The 15208-nt window shown below is 44.4% G+C and overlaps 1 protein-coding gene and 1 long non-coding RNA gene across 2 annotated transcripts in view; one reads left to right on the plus strand and one right to left on the minus strand.

Annotated features, from left to right (window-relative positions):
* Window positions 1-15208, plus strand: part of LOC147732424 (uncharacterized) — a 2559122-nt gene that overhangs the window by 1043829 nt on the left and 1500085 nt on the right. The gene's annotated exons all lie outside the window — the stretch shown is intronic.
* On the minus strand, window positions 11125-12101 carry LOC147732426 (uncharacterized). The gene is made up of 3 exons (XR_015308658.1): window positions 12016-12101; window positions 11694-11835; window positions 11125-11246 (listed from the first exon to the last, which is right to left on the minus strand). It is a non-coding gene; the product is annotated as an uncharacterized LOC147732426 (long non-coding RNA).

A 15208-nucleotide genomic window follows, 5' to 3' on the forward strand; every position in this document is an offset into this window, starting at 1 on the left:
AAAGTTGCATTTCTTTGCTAGGCACTGATTCAAATGGCTGTACCGGTGTTCAACTGGTTCAGAGTCGTGCTCCGCCATCGCCAGGACGAATCTTGAACTCAGTCCAGCCCACAGCCGCGAGGACCAGGAAAGTGCTGCGGGCAGGACTCAAGGTGGCCCTTCATGAACTCATGGCCTCAGCTTTCAAGTGCCTACGTGCGCTTCGTATGCAGAGTAATTAATATCGGCGTCTCTGGACGGAAGAGTCATCCCAATTATGATGGGGAAACTGCTTGTACTGGCAAGTTGGGCATTCGAGGAGATATATTTATGCACATTCCGCGCCGTCTTATCTCTGCCGCCGTGACTACAAGAGAAGCAAAGCTGTGGCCATCATGGTGAGGTGGGTACACACATACAGAACAACAGATTGCAGTAACCAACATGCCACATTGAGCGATTTGCGGGACCACCATATGTGTGAATGTGCAAGGGGGTCGCCCTCCCCACATGATATATATACCACAAGTCAATTTAGATGCATTGCTTATGGCCCCGTCAGTAAGTACCAATAAAATACACGATTGAACACTCGGAGACCGATACAAGAGCTTAACGAAAGATAACTATATTTGAATAGATTTGATTATAAAAAACCTGGCAACACGGTGCCCAATAAATAAGACCCATTCCTCAGGACATGAGCGAGGACCTTTGCTGAAAAATTCCAGTTCTCCATATGTGAATTATTTCTGCTGAGCTCGGATGCAGCGCGGGCATCTTAGGACATTGCATTATGTACTGTATATGAAGCAAAACAAATGGAAGTGTTACTGGTTTAAACAGCGTTTTCACCAATAACAATTCAATGTGTAATCAAATTGAACTTTCTCCATATGACTTCAATGTGAGTCTAAAGATGTGCCTTGTGTACCGAGGTGAACTGATGGAATATATACTAAGGTAAAACATTTCTTAACATTATCTGCCCTCATTATAGTTCACAATTATAAAGCTTCATGGCGAATAATGTCATGAAACATGCTTTAGATATATGTCTACAAAGCTGTACCTCAAAAGTGCCCATGTGTTTATAAAAGATAAAACAACACCTTTTAATTGGTTATTGGTCATTTAAAAATAAATACTTAATAAATATATGTGCTAGAAAAAGTCATCCACCACCACACCCACCACCACATCCACCACCACATCCACCACCACATCCACCACCACACCCACCACCACCATGTTCACAACCACGTCCACCACCACCATGTGTACCACATCCACCACCACATCCACCACCACCATGTCCACCGCCACCACCACGTCCACCACGAGGCCACCTCACTCTATCTATCTGTCGCCCTCACTCTATCTGTCGCCCTCACTCTATCTGTCGCCCTCACTCTATCTATTGCCCTCACTCTATCTATCGCCCTCACTCTATCTATCTATTGCCCTCACTCTATCTATCTGTCGCCCTCACTCTATCGCCCTCACTCTATCTATCTGTCTCCCTCACTCTATCTATCGCCCTCACTCTATCTATCTATCGCCCTCACTCTATCTATCTGTCTCCCTCACTCTATCTATATATTGCCCTCACTCTATCTATTTATCGCCCTCACTCTATCTATCTATCTATCTATCTATCTATCTATCGCTGGCAGACTCCTGCAGGATTACCACCACACCTACCTCCACCACCACAACGTCCATGTCCACCACCACCATGTCCACCACCACTACCACCACCACCACATCCACCACCACCACGTCCACGCCCACCACGTCCACGTCCACGACGTCCACCACCACCACCACATCCACCACCAGTATGTCCACCACCACCACGTCCACCACCACCATGTCCACCACCACTACGTCCACCACCACTACGTCCACCACCACCATGTCCATCACCACCATGTCCACCACCACCACGTCCACCACCACCACAGCATCACTCAGGGGCACCACAACATCACTCTGCGCTACCACAGCATCACTGAACGCCACAGCATCACTCGTCGCCACCACAACATCACTCAGCGCCACCACAGCATCACTCAGCGCCACCACAGCATCAATCTGTGCAACGATTCAACAACAACTGGTTCAAATATGTTCTCTCAATGCTTCAAGCTTTATTACAAATGTGACAAAAAGATGTTAATATTTCACTTCTGTTCTTGGATTTATGTCACAATAAAATACACTGAACATAATCTTCACAAAAGTTATTTACAAAAGTTTAAGCTATTGCCATTATACATTACAATAGCTTTTATTTAAGTATTAATTATTAACAAAAAATAAAGCCATTGTTATTTGTAATATCAATACATCTAAGTCACGTAAATACAACACGTATTGCATTACAAATGCTATAGGTGTCACATTTGCGAAAGTTAAAACTATTGGCATTGTAAATGACAAAGCTATTCATTTCGCTATTTTCAAAATCAACACATTAATAAAAAATGTGTCAATTTCAATACCAATAGCTCAAACCTTCCTAATGCGAGACCTATTGCATTGCAAATGCTTGTTCTTTAAGGAAAACGAGCTGCATTTAAAAAAAACACATGTTGCTTTATCTAATAGCAAACACAGACATGGTGGTCTGCTGTCCCCAATAGGCCACCATCCCCGTGTTATTAGCGATTAACAATGGGATCTAAATTACGACCTACCTCATGAAGAATAATAAAGTAGGTCTATTTGAGACCCACTGGTAATCGCAAATGAAACTCTAAAGAGTTTCATATATTTGACATTGCGATTTCCTAAATGCGATTTGCATAGAATCCCAAGTGGGTACTCTCAATTTCAAACTTTCGTACATTCACAACCAGGAAAGTAATCCTGCATTTCTGGCCTGCAGCCAGCAGAGGGCAGCCCAGGACAAGATAATGCTCAGTATGTCCACTAGAAGTCTAGGGAGAATATTGTTTGCATCGAATCTGAGGGCTCCAGGACTTTATATGTCTCCCATTCCAGAAAGGGGGTAATTTCCCAGTACCTCCTTACCAAAACGCCACCAGATCATCAGGTATTGCCCCACAGATGCAAACTATCCACTTAGCACACTCAGTTCACTGCTCCGTGGGTTGGCACCTTTCCAAAAGAAAAACACTGGCCTTTAGTGGTTGTTTTAAGAGTCTGCAAATGGCCAGACATGATACTAAACAAAGCAATTTAAAGAAATTCCTATGTATTCTGGTGTAAAATGACTAATCTGCCTTTATTTACAAGTCAGGGACAGTTAACGCAGCCCTGGAACACATTTAAAAGCAGTGGTGGCTGGGGACATTTGAAAGTGGTGGGGCGAAAAAGTTTGTGATGTGTGCCCTGTGGCAAGCAAGCGTATAGAGTGAGCAGGATCGTCTTAAGGGGGTCTCCCCCTGGGTGCATTTTGAAAAAAAGAGTGGGTAAAGGGTGCATTTTCAAGCAAATTTGAGCGAAAAAAGAAGGTTAAAAAAGCAATTGTGAAAGCATGGACTTTGGACCTCATTTACAAGAGGACTTTGTCGCTGAAACTCACTTTTTTTACGCTCTGGTGGCGTAGGCCTCTCTGTCATATCTATGAGGCAACGCAAAGTCACCCTTCATGGCTTTGCATGGCCTCATAGATATGAAGTAAGGCTCTGCGTTGCCTTACTCTGCATCAAGGAGGTGTCCCATTGGCAGTGCGGTAGGTTTTCCCACCCAGCACCCATAGATTAAGATGCTGCCCCAGATTTACAAAATCAGGAAAACCTGGGGCAGAGCTAAAATCTTATACCACTGCAGAGCAGGCGTGATGAGGAGAAATGTTTTCATTTCAACTTGTTTTTTCCTCTATCCATAGAACGAGGAAAATGCCTCCATAGTTGGTTACTGTGCAGGAAAGTGTGTCTTTCTGTACAAAGACAATCATTCTTGTATGCGGACACCCTTGCACCATGTTACAAGGGTACCTGTGTTGGAGTAACGCAGCCAAAACAGAGCCAGCGTAGTGGGAAAGGAGTGGAATGCACCCTATATATATATATACAGTTCACATCCTCTGCATAGTCGCCGGGACACCAGGACAGCGGTGCATTTCAGGGGCAGAGGTAGCCCTGTGTCCAAATACTTGTTCACAGCGCGTAGCCACGGCTACGCAAATGCACTTTCTTATGATAAGAAGTAGATCACTCCAATCACTCTTTGCGCTTTCCAACAAGATTTATTATTTCAGTTGCTGCATCGTGAATACGGGCAAGGAAAAAACCCAACGCGTGACCCGTGACCAAGGCGAGTTCCTCGCCGAAACGCGTTGGGTTTTTTCCTTGCCCGTATTCACGATGCAGCAACTGAAATAATAAATCTTTTTGGAAAGCGCAAAGAGTGATTGGAGTGATCTACTTCTTATCGTAAGAGAGTGCATTTGCGTAGCCGTGGCTACGCGCTGTGAACAGTTCGCGGAGTCGGACTCCGCGAAGCTCCGCGAAGACGTAGTTGCACTCCGCGAACTACGCGTAGCTCCGCAACCATGCGGAGTTGCTTGCTGGGCCCGTTCGCGCGCCGTTTTTCGTCTTCGGGAGCGCGGTGCGCGTGTTCGGGGCGTTGCCTGCATGCTCGGGATGGCTAGCGCGCTAAATTACCCCAGAGGTTTGTCCCGCCTGCTTGCGTTCCCTTATTTCCTGTTCCGGGTCACAAGTAACGTGGTCGCGTTGTGCAAGACATGTTCGGGAACTCATCTTCTCGTTCGCACTACAAAAGTGCGTGATCGCGCTAAATATCGCGCGAACCTACCCATGCGGTCACGATGGGCGCAGCCATCTTGGATCACACACTCTGGCTATGGTTTTGGGCCTACTTTTGCATCCTGTTAAAATCTCTGTAATCCTTGTCTTTTTACCCACTTTTTCTAACTTTCTTTAGTTATTACCTATTTCTCTCTGTGCCTAGGTTTATATTTTTCATTTTATTTCTACTTTTACAACTTTTCTATTGCTTTTTACTTCCTTCTTGTTCTTTTACCTTGCTTCTTCTTTCCCCTACCTTTTTGTCTTGAACTTTTAGTTTTCTTCTACCCTCCACCCAGAACCATGGTCAAGGGCGCCAGCAGCAGCGGCGGCTCAAAGGGCAAGGCGCCAGTGCCCCCAAAAACTAGGCTGCCTTGCGGCAGAATGCGCCCCCTAGGGGTGAGGCCCCGCCAACTTTTTGGGGAGGAGGAGGTGGCTGCCCAGGTGTTTTTTATCCAGCGCTACCTCCCCTTGATGTTGGCAGCAGGTGGCAGGCCCGGCTCCGGCTACCAGCATATTGAGGAGCGTCTCCGGCGGTGGGTGAAGGTGCGCCGGGCAGTCTTCCGCTGCTCCGGTATCCGGCGTACCCACCATCAGCTGACCCACCGTTGGGCAGACATTTTGGACCGGGAGCAGGACCTGTTGGACCTGCTTGGCGTCGAGGTCATGGGTCTTGGTGAGTGGCTACCCAAAAAAAAAAAGTGTGTGTTTAATATATCTCTATATTAGTATAAGTATTGTTATTGTATCTTTGTAAATCTTGGCTGAATAAGTAACGCGATGACTGGTGCTCCTAGTTACATTTCCGATGTATTCCGTTATTATATCTACTGTAATTGTATGACACTGGTCTATGCTGCGCTTCTTCATCCTCACTGACTCTTGCGTGTTCAATTTGGCGCTAGCTTTTGCTGTTTATTGGTGTGAGATTTTCTTTATTGTAGAGAACTGAAGTTAGTTAATGCTATTAATAGAGTCTTGTCCTTCCTTTGTCCGTCAGTGAAATAGCCGTTGATGGATAATTGTACGTGTTTGCAATGCATATTGTATCATTTTTTTTTCACGGCCTTCTCTTCTGCATGAATACTCCTCTGGCAATGAATGCAAAAGTTACTTTGTTCTTCTTACCTCAGCCAGGGCCGGATTTAGGCATGTTCAAGCTGTGCAACTGCACAGGGCCACCAAACGCCAGGGGCCACCCCACCAATATATATCCTTAATTTAATAATCCTCAGAGGATGGATACATATTTGCGTGGCGGCCCCTGGCAGGGATTTGGTGCCTCCGGCTCTGTTCCACTTCCAAACACTCCGACTCCCCCCTCTTCACTGGCCTCCGTGCTCCGCCCCGACCTCCTCTTCCGGGCCCCCCACCTACGCTCCCTGGCCAGGAGTCCAGGACCACCATGAGCCTAGAGCCGCCCCTGCCTCAGCCCTCCATAGAACTGATGTAGTTTGTTTATTGAGTGGGTAGGGCAGCAGTAGCATTCAGTCAGTAGCAAAACAAAATATGATGCCATGAACGTACAATTTCGTGTTAGTTAGTATGCACAAAGTTAAGCATGTCTCCTCCTTGTGATCTATGCATTTTGCTGGCAAAAAATGAAAAAGAAATGGCTACTTACAGATAATTGATTGATTACCCCATTCTTGAATCTGTGGTGTTGTTCAGGTCTTACTGCCTCTGTGTTACTTAGTAATCTGCAATCAGAATGTTTATGGAACATTTGATTTGTTTTCTCCAAGTACACTAGTCAGTGAATCATGCAAGGCAGTAGTCATTTGGTAGACCAATGTTTGTTTCTTTTAATGTTGTAGCAGTGGTTTTTGAAATGCTGTCTATGTTTCACAGCACTCAATGTTTTCTCTTTCTTTATTATTTCTTACATGAACCACAGAACCCAGGGGCAAGCAGAAGGCTGGGACCGAGTCGGCGGGTGAACGTGATCGTGAACCACAGGCACAGAGCTCCTCTACTGAGGATCCTGCTGCTGTCCCTAGTAAGTCCAACAGTGTTTTCTTTTGGAACAATGATATTTCCCTAACTTTCTAACGGAGCTTTTTTTCCAACCGATTAATGACATTTCACCTAACTAAATTTTGACAAATGCTTGTTTTTGTTTTATGTTTTCAAAATTTTGGGTATTACTATCTGTCCCTGCCTTTCTGTTCCTTGAAAGAGCCTCTCTTATGACTCTCTGTACTACTACTATACTGTCTGTAGGTAAGCTTGCCCTGTTGCCCACTCTTTAGTTAAGGTATCAATCTTTTCAAAAAATCTGTGATCGAATAGCGGAAGGCACAGGGTCCACTCCTGTCTTATGCTTTTTCCTCTGTAATGTCTCTTCTTTGCCAATTGACACCAACCAAGTATGCATCCAGATGTTGGTCTACTATTTTTGTAAGCGTTAGTAATGAATACCACTACTACTCTTGCGGGTATTCTTCTATGCAGTCACATACATAACTATGTATGCACCCCAAAATTGGATGTTGTTGTTGATAGGCAGGTTGGACCTTACTTACTTACAGTCTTACACCTCAGTCACAAAACTCAGAGGAACCCACAATTTAATGAACGCCAACCTATATGGGCTCAGTCATTGGTCAATTATTCAATTACCCCTTTCCTGAACCCCAATATGAAGATGCCAAATGCTTTTATTACACAATCCATAACCTAAGTAACCCCCTTTTGCTCACTCTCTCGTGTAAGTCTACAAGACAACAGACACTGAAAATATACTTCCGAGTCAATGTGGTACTTCAAAACCTTTATTTTGTTAGAAGTAACTAAGTAAGTAACATCAATGTTTTTAAGTTGTTCTGTGAAATGCGTCAAGGGCAGGGCCACCAGAAAAAATCCAGAGTTAAAAAAGGCTGAATAAAAAGTAATCTACATTTGTACAGCTACCAGTGCACGATAGGGAAATGTGGGAAATGTCGGAGACCCCTCACCATTGAACGTATACTGGTTGCATATGCCTCTTTTTGGTAAGCTCTGGAAATCTTTGCTTCGTAGAAGGAAATCTTCTCATCTGCCGAAAGATAATGACAAAAGTGGCGCACGTTACACAGTATGAAAACATTACATTACATACATTTATTCAACTTTTTAGCTGTCATGCTAAAAAAAAGGTGTAACCTGAGGCTGTAAGGAAATTCCACAATCCACATTCAAAAAGTAAATACGGGCCTTTCTATTTTCCGAACTCTTCAGGTGTATGCTTTGAACTATCATGTGGCCTCAAAGGCGTCTTCTCGTACTGCGCAACAAGGTGTGAGGTAGCATGCGCAAAACTGTAGACATGTCATTGATGTACAAACTGGTTAGGTTACATGGTTCAGTCTAACTTTCCAAGGACTAGACTAGAGTAGGAGTATAGATGAGATGAGCTTGGGTACCATACCAAACAAATGCTAATATGTGTAGTGTGTTACTTACTCTGCTGTACTAGGCAATGTGGACTACTACTGATTACGTTGTACTTAACTGTTTTGCAGAACTCCGTTTTTGGTGAACAAGTACAATGGGGGCTGTGCATCCATCTAAAAAGGTGTACTTAATTACTTATTTTTATTTTTGCAGAACCGGTACCATCCACCAGTGCCGACGGGGGCAGCGGCGCTGCAACGGCGGCAGCAGAGGCGATCCCGGAGGGGAATGGAGGACCACCAGAGGCACCTACAGCAGCACCGGCAGCAGCGGGGGAGGAGACAACAACGGTGGGCGATGGTAAGTTACATTCAATAGTGATCCGCATTACTTGGTGGGTGGGGAAAACTTCCTCACTGTACTCTGATATTTATAATGAACTTGAAGTTCTACTGGACAATATATGACGCCACCGTTGTCATTACCAAGCTTAGCAAAAGCATTACCACCGGCGAGAATTGATAAAATAAGTTATACAGGCCTCTTCTATGTGACTACAACTCAGCTGTGAAAGGTTGGTGGCAGACTGAAAAAGTCTTATCCACAACATTACATGACCGCGATGGATTAACATGAGATTGATTTTAAGTATGATGAAAGGAGCAAGGAAAAAGCTCCAATCATATAATATAGGATACTTTGGAATCAGCAATGCAGGTGTTTGAGAGCAGTTGGATGCGTGGGTTGTTGTGGAAGCATAGAAAGGGGAAAACACAGCTGCCTGCGTGGGTGGGAGACACATCCAATATCGGTGGTTAGTGGATAGTGGATACTAGTGTTGGCAGCGGTGTTTTGGTTAAACCCAAAGGCAAGGGAAGGAGGGGACGACTGGATGCATTCCGGGTCGTTGCTGGCGAAACACAAACCACCTAACGTTTGTTGGCGATATAAAGAATGATAGTCTCTAGAGTAGACATTTACTAGTACTAGCTGGCCACTGTTAATTAATGTTAGTTGGAGACTGTCACTTTTCCCGGAAGCACAGAGTATATGATATAAAAAAACGAGATATGAAAAAGACAGGTGTTCGTATGTGACCGTTGAAGTACACCCATGCTACCTATGTTACTAGGGCAGGCATAATGCCGTGCAAAAAAGGCAGACAGATGAGGTACATAAGGCGTAGAATGTTCAAGATAGATAAAACAACATTTTAGGTACTCAACTTGCTTGCTATTGCTACTGTACTGTGCCGCCCACTATGTGTTGGATCCATGTTGTGTTCTTGATTTGCTGGGATTTTTGATTACAACAATTCTGTCTCTTTCTTTATAGTTACTCCTTCTAAACCAACGAGGAAGGAGCTGGCAGTCCGGGCCCGTCAGCGGAAACTGCAGGCCATCGTTGAGGCCTACCGCCGGCTGGTGGCTCAGGCCGAGGAGGAGGAGGAGGAGGCGGCGGCAGCAGCTGCTGCCTCTTCCAATGCCCCGGCCCCCAAGCCTGCAGGAGTACGTCGGCGTGGTCAGGCAGCCGCCCACCGCCACATTTTCCCCGCATCGTCCACCCCCCCACAACAACATGGCTGCCAATGTAGGTGCCGCCAGTTCCAGCGAAAAATTCTCCTCCGGGTAGCCAGGCTGGAGGCTCAAAGCAGTCAGACTAAAAAACAAATAGAGGAGCGTGTAAAGATCCTGGTGGATCAACACTTAAAAGCCCGCCGGCTATGAGATGGACCCTGTTTGCCCCTTTTTTAATCCTTTTGTTGGTGGGTGGGAATTGGGTGTTGGGTTTTTACTTTTTTTTTACATGACATTGAGCGTGGGAATTTGGTTGGGGTTAGGGGAGGCGGGTAGGGGGACAGCTGTGGTGTAGGATTTATATATATTTTATTTTTGTATCATCTTTAGTTATATATTACATTATGTTAAAATAAACGAGACACAAAGTTATGTTAAAAAGAAAACATTTGAAGTTCATTTGCGTTTCTTCTGGGGTTGGAGGGGGGAGTGTTTCACCAAATAATGTACGTTGTGCAACCTCGCAAGGTTTAATTTGGCCATGCAGGTCGGCGGACAGTGCTTTTTAATAATAAAATATATTGCCCACATCTTTAACATGCAAACAGATAGATGCAGTAAACCCTCACCGAGTTATATTTGTAGTATTAGAAGAACGACCAGTCTGTCTTGCGTTATACCTCACTGCAAACTTATCTTACCTGTGATTGCTGATGAGATGATGATGATTTATCATGAAGTGTGGCACTGCAAGGGCTGCATTTGATTTCCAAGACAATGGCGAAGAATCTGTGGTTCAGAATCAGAACTTCTGTGATAGTAGTAGACAGACCCTGCCAGTAGCGACAAAAAGAAAGAGACAGTCATTTGCGTGACAGACAATGTGGGGGTAGTATAAGTAAGTACAGTACATTGCATGGGTGACCCAATATTGCAACTGCTAAACTGAAACAAAACAATGGTTTTGGGGACTGGAAACTAAGTGCAAGAGAAGATAAGAAGTTCAACTTTACTCGTAGTACTCACGGCAACGTCAAACTTTTCTAAATCATAATGCTTTACACTTTAAACCCAAAAAATTACGCCAATTCATTAGATGCATTCGTTGTTTGATGTTAATGGTAAATTATTTGGCGTTATTATACACAGAGCTTGAGTTGGGAAGCCGCAGAAGATCCTGGCCATGCCTTGTTGACATTTCACTATTGTTGCTTTGACCACATCTGCCCCAGCTAGCGCGTGATCAAATTGTTGGTGTATATTTAATGTAAGAAACATCACACCTCAATGTAACCACGCAGCCCGGGGGAAGAGGGTTAGGGTTTGTTTAATGGATGGGTACGGGGGTTTTGGGAAAGGTTTGAGAAAGAAAAACAGTACGCATGGAGATTGGAGACAACAAAAGCAAAACAATGAAGACGATGATTTATGATGTTGATCCGCTAGCTAATGATTGTAAGCAATGGACGTAAGAAAAGGACACGCTGAATATGATTCTTGGTTTCCCGCAATCCAATTGCTTGATGATGAGGATTTGTGGTAAGGGTGAGAGTTGATGCTCATACTATAAAGCAGTGGGTGAAAGATGTCCAGCCTGAAAAAGAAAAGGCAAATACAAAAGAATGTGAATGACCTAAACAAATTTTAATACAGTGAAGATAAAAAAAACAATACAAGAGGAGTAGTTGTATGAGAGGACTTTCAGACTGAGGCGGCTTGGATACAATTTGTATAAGTCTACTAGTTGCATATCATTTTTAATCTAGAAGTACAAAAAAAGACAGGAGCCAGCACACAACAACAGGCCCACGACGACACAGGTTTGGCCGTTATACAAACTGCATTTCCCTAAAAATTTCAGAGCCACAGAAAGGTGAATGAAATTGAAAAAGCAACCTAGCATTTACAAAATTAATCAACAAAATCAATGCGTCATTCTCAGTCATCAATCATACCACTATTGTACTCTACCACAGCACTGTGCACAAACATGTAGCCTGGGTCTACTGTGCTGTGACTCTTATTTGTATTTATTTATTACCTTGTATTCCACTCCAAGAAACATCGTGCATCAATCAGCTCAGATCCAACTGCCTGACAGCAAAGATATGGTGGTCACCATCATTATCATCAGCAACTCAGTCTGTAGTGAGTGACTACGATAAATTAAGTCCTGACTGCATCTGTAGTAGTAGGAACACAAGTGCGTAAATAATTTCTATTATTAGTAAATAACATGGAAAAATTGGCTATCACGTGAGTCTGAACTGAAGTTACTAGTATACTTCAAGTCCATGCACATTAGCTCAGAGTCAGCAAAAAAATACATCCAATGCAATGCATGGCATCATTCATTTTTATACCTGTTTTGCTCTTCTCTTTCACTGTCAGAAGATTGATCACAGATGCTGCCGAGCCTTTGTAATGCGAGTCATCACAACAAGTTGACTTCAGTTGTGGATGCCTGCTCAAGTTTCTTTTGACACAGTCGTCTCTGAATGCCTGCAGACAGAGGTGGTAGCCTTAAGAGTAAGACTCAGCAAGGCAGTTATTATGAGTTGCAGATTTCAAATGAAATAGAGGATGGCTGTAGTCATGTACGGTTCACTTATTATGGAGGGACTGTTAGAGGCTACATTATTGTTATTGTACTATACTCCATCTACAACATCAAATGTATGGCTGCCAAGATGGAATTGTATTGACTTGAGTGGGAGTCAAGAAGATGGAGCAAGACTCTGAGGAGTGCAGTCAACATGGAACATAAATGCACAGGTGTGCAACTCCAGGAGGTAACTAAAAAAGATACAGCGAAAATAAATGCACAGGTGTGCAACTCCAGTAGGTACATTAAAAGAATGAGTGGTGGGGATGGATTTGGTTGAGCTTTTTATTTTAAGATTAGCAGTTTTGCACCAGAAAGTCATTTTTAATAAGAAAATAAATAACACAAATAAAAGAATGGAAAAAGTCACAATTTAACAGCCTATTGGTCAGGGAAGAGGTGCTCGTCCTCAAACTCTATGGGTCCGGACAGCAGTAGGTCATGTAACCCAGCAGTGATGAATTCTTCGGGCTCACTTTCTTCATCCTGCTCGGTTTCACGTACAGTATAGTCTGGTGGTATGAAGTGTTGATTCATTTTTATCATTGTCAGCCTCTCGACGCTTTTGGGGGAGAGACTGGTCCTTTTCGATGTCACAATGGCACCAGCAGCACTGAAAACCCGCTCAGAGGCGACACTGGCTACAGGACAAGCCAAATACTTTATCGCCAGCCTGCTCAGCACTGGCCACTGTCTCCTTCTTTCATACCAATAGACCAATGGGCTTTGCTCCATGAACACCTCTGTTGTGTCATCCAGATAGGCCTGAACCATCCGCTCAGTGTTCATTGGTGCTCGGCTTTGCTGCTCCTCTTTCCCCTTTGCAACAGCAACGGACTTACCCATCCCCTTCTGTAGAAAAAAAGCAGTTATGCTTTTGGTTGTGTCTGCTGAATCAGATCGTGTAGGTGCTGCTTTTGGTACTGTTGGTGCCTGCTGGGAAGCGGACGCACCGCTCTCATGCTCTGATGAACTTGCCTGAGTTGCCTCAGGAGGATGGCCTGGAGTACTTTGACTGTCCTGGGCTGGCACTGTCAGGCCTTTAAGTAACAGCCGTTCAGTTTCGAAATCATTAGCTTCCACAGCTATGGAACTTTTGTAATTGGCAACATCCCCATCTGAAAAAGGAATGACTGCGCTACTGCTGACAAACAATTTGTACCGTGGATCCAAGATTGTTGCAGTTATGTAATTTGGATCTGACACAATCATTTTAAGCCTTGCATTTACAGATAAGCGGTTGCGTAAGGCCTTGGCCAAGGTACATGCTTCAACTTTTTCTTCGTCACCTTCGTATGTTTCACAGACCTCCTTCAGCTGTTGCTCGAGCATGTACAACAATGGGATGGCTTGGCCCATAGTACAGTCCTCCCTGCTAACTGCACGTGTGAACACCTCAAAAGGTTGTAGCATCTCTGTCAAGCATTTAATGATGTCCCACTGCCACATCTCAACGGTCAGGCTTTTAAGATTAACAGTAGGATCCACTAATCTTCTTGACATTACATAAGCATTCAGTGGTATGTACTGTTCAAAGAGACGCTCAAGCATGAAATAAGTCGAGTTCCAACGTGTTGGGACCTCCTGGATCAGTGCTTTGACTGGCAAATTATGCTCCCGCTGAATGACGCGTAGCAGCTTCCGCGCTTTGAAAGAATGGTTAAAATGCGTGCATATTCTTCTGCAGATGGTCAGTATGGTGCTGACTTGGAGTTCATTTTTTAGAAAGTCTTGCACGACTAAGTTAATGCAGTGTGCCAAACAGGGTACCCTGAAATACTGTCCATCTTTCATTGCCCTCACTACATTACTGCCATTGTCGGTGGCAACAAAACCAATCTTAAGGCCTCTTGGTTTCAGCCATTCAAAGACCTTGCTGTTAAAGTCAGACAAAATGTTGTCAGCAGTATGATTTTTCTCCATACCAAACATGGCTACAGTTGCATGTTTGCGAGTGTCATTGAAAATCCCAGCAACGTCAAGAAGGCCTGATGTTAACTTGTCTTTCACACCTGCAAAAGAGATCCAGTGTGCGGTGATGCACATGTAATCTGCTGTGGCTTCGCGACTGCTCCACATGTCGGTTGTCAGGTGGATACAATGGACAACACTCTGTTGTAAGGCTTTCCCAATCAATCCCAGCACGTCGTGGTGTAGTGCTGGAATAGCAACTCTTGCAAAATAGTAGCGACTGGGAACGTCCCATTTTGGGGCGAGTGTTGCCACTAATTGCCGAAATCCCACTGCCTCAACAAATGAAAATGGGAGAAGGTCGAGTGCCAACATTTTTGCAAGTTTCGCATTGTACAAACGTGCTGTTGGGTGGTTCCGCTCGTACTTTCCCTCCTGCCTAAACATGCCAGTAATGGTAAGCTGCTTGGTAATTCTTTCTGTTCTGCTAGACGGACCACCTTTCAACGCAGACTTTTCACTCCTTGCCCTTGGTGTCTCCGGCTGACTCTGGTGCCACTGAGAAGTTGCTGATGCTGAGGATTTGGACTGCACCACTCCAGTGCTGGCGACAGGGCTCATTTGTGTACCACTCCCAGATAGAAGGTCATCGTCTCCCTCTTCTTCCATGAGTGGACCTTGTAGTACTGTATCCTCCCCACCAACACCAGTGCTTACATCTTTTAAGCTTGCAAGGTGGTTCTCCCATACAATTGTGTGTGTTTTTTTCATATGGGTCGTTGGGCCTCCAGTACCATAGTTTGTACCAATCTTACCACGACTAACATTGGTGTGACAAATGGTGCATATAGCAATGTTCTCCTGATGTGGGTGAACCGTAAAAAAATCCCAGACTGGGGAGCTAAACTTTTGTCTCCTGCCATAGGAAGAGGAGGACCCACTTCCAATCCCGGATGAACTGGAGCCTTTTTGTTGAATTTCCCTATGTGACAGTTCAGTACTAGTACTGCCACTACCTCCTTCTGTTGAGGTGGCGCTTG

The sequence above is a fragment of the Lissotriton vulgaris genome, chromosome 2_1 (genome assembly GCF_964263255.1).
Source record: "Lissotriton vulgaris chromosome 2_1, aLisVul1.2, whole genome shotgun sequence".
NCBI classification, from domain to species: Eukaryota; Metazoa; Chordata; class Amphibia; order Caudata; family Salamandridae; genus Lissotriton; species Lissotriton vulgaris.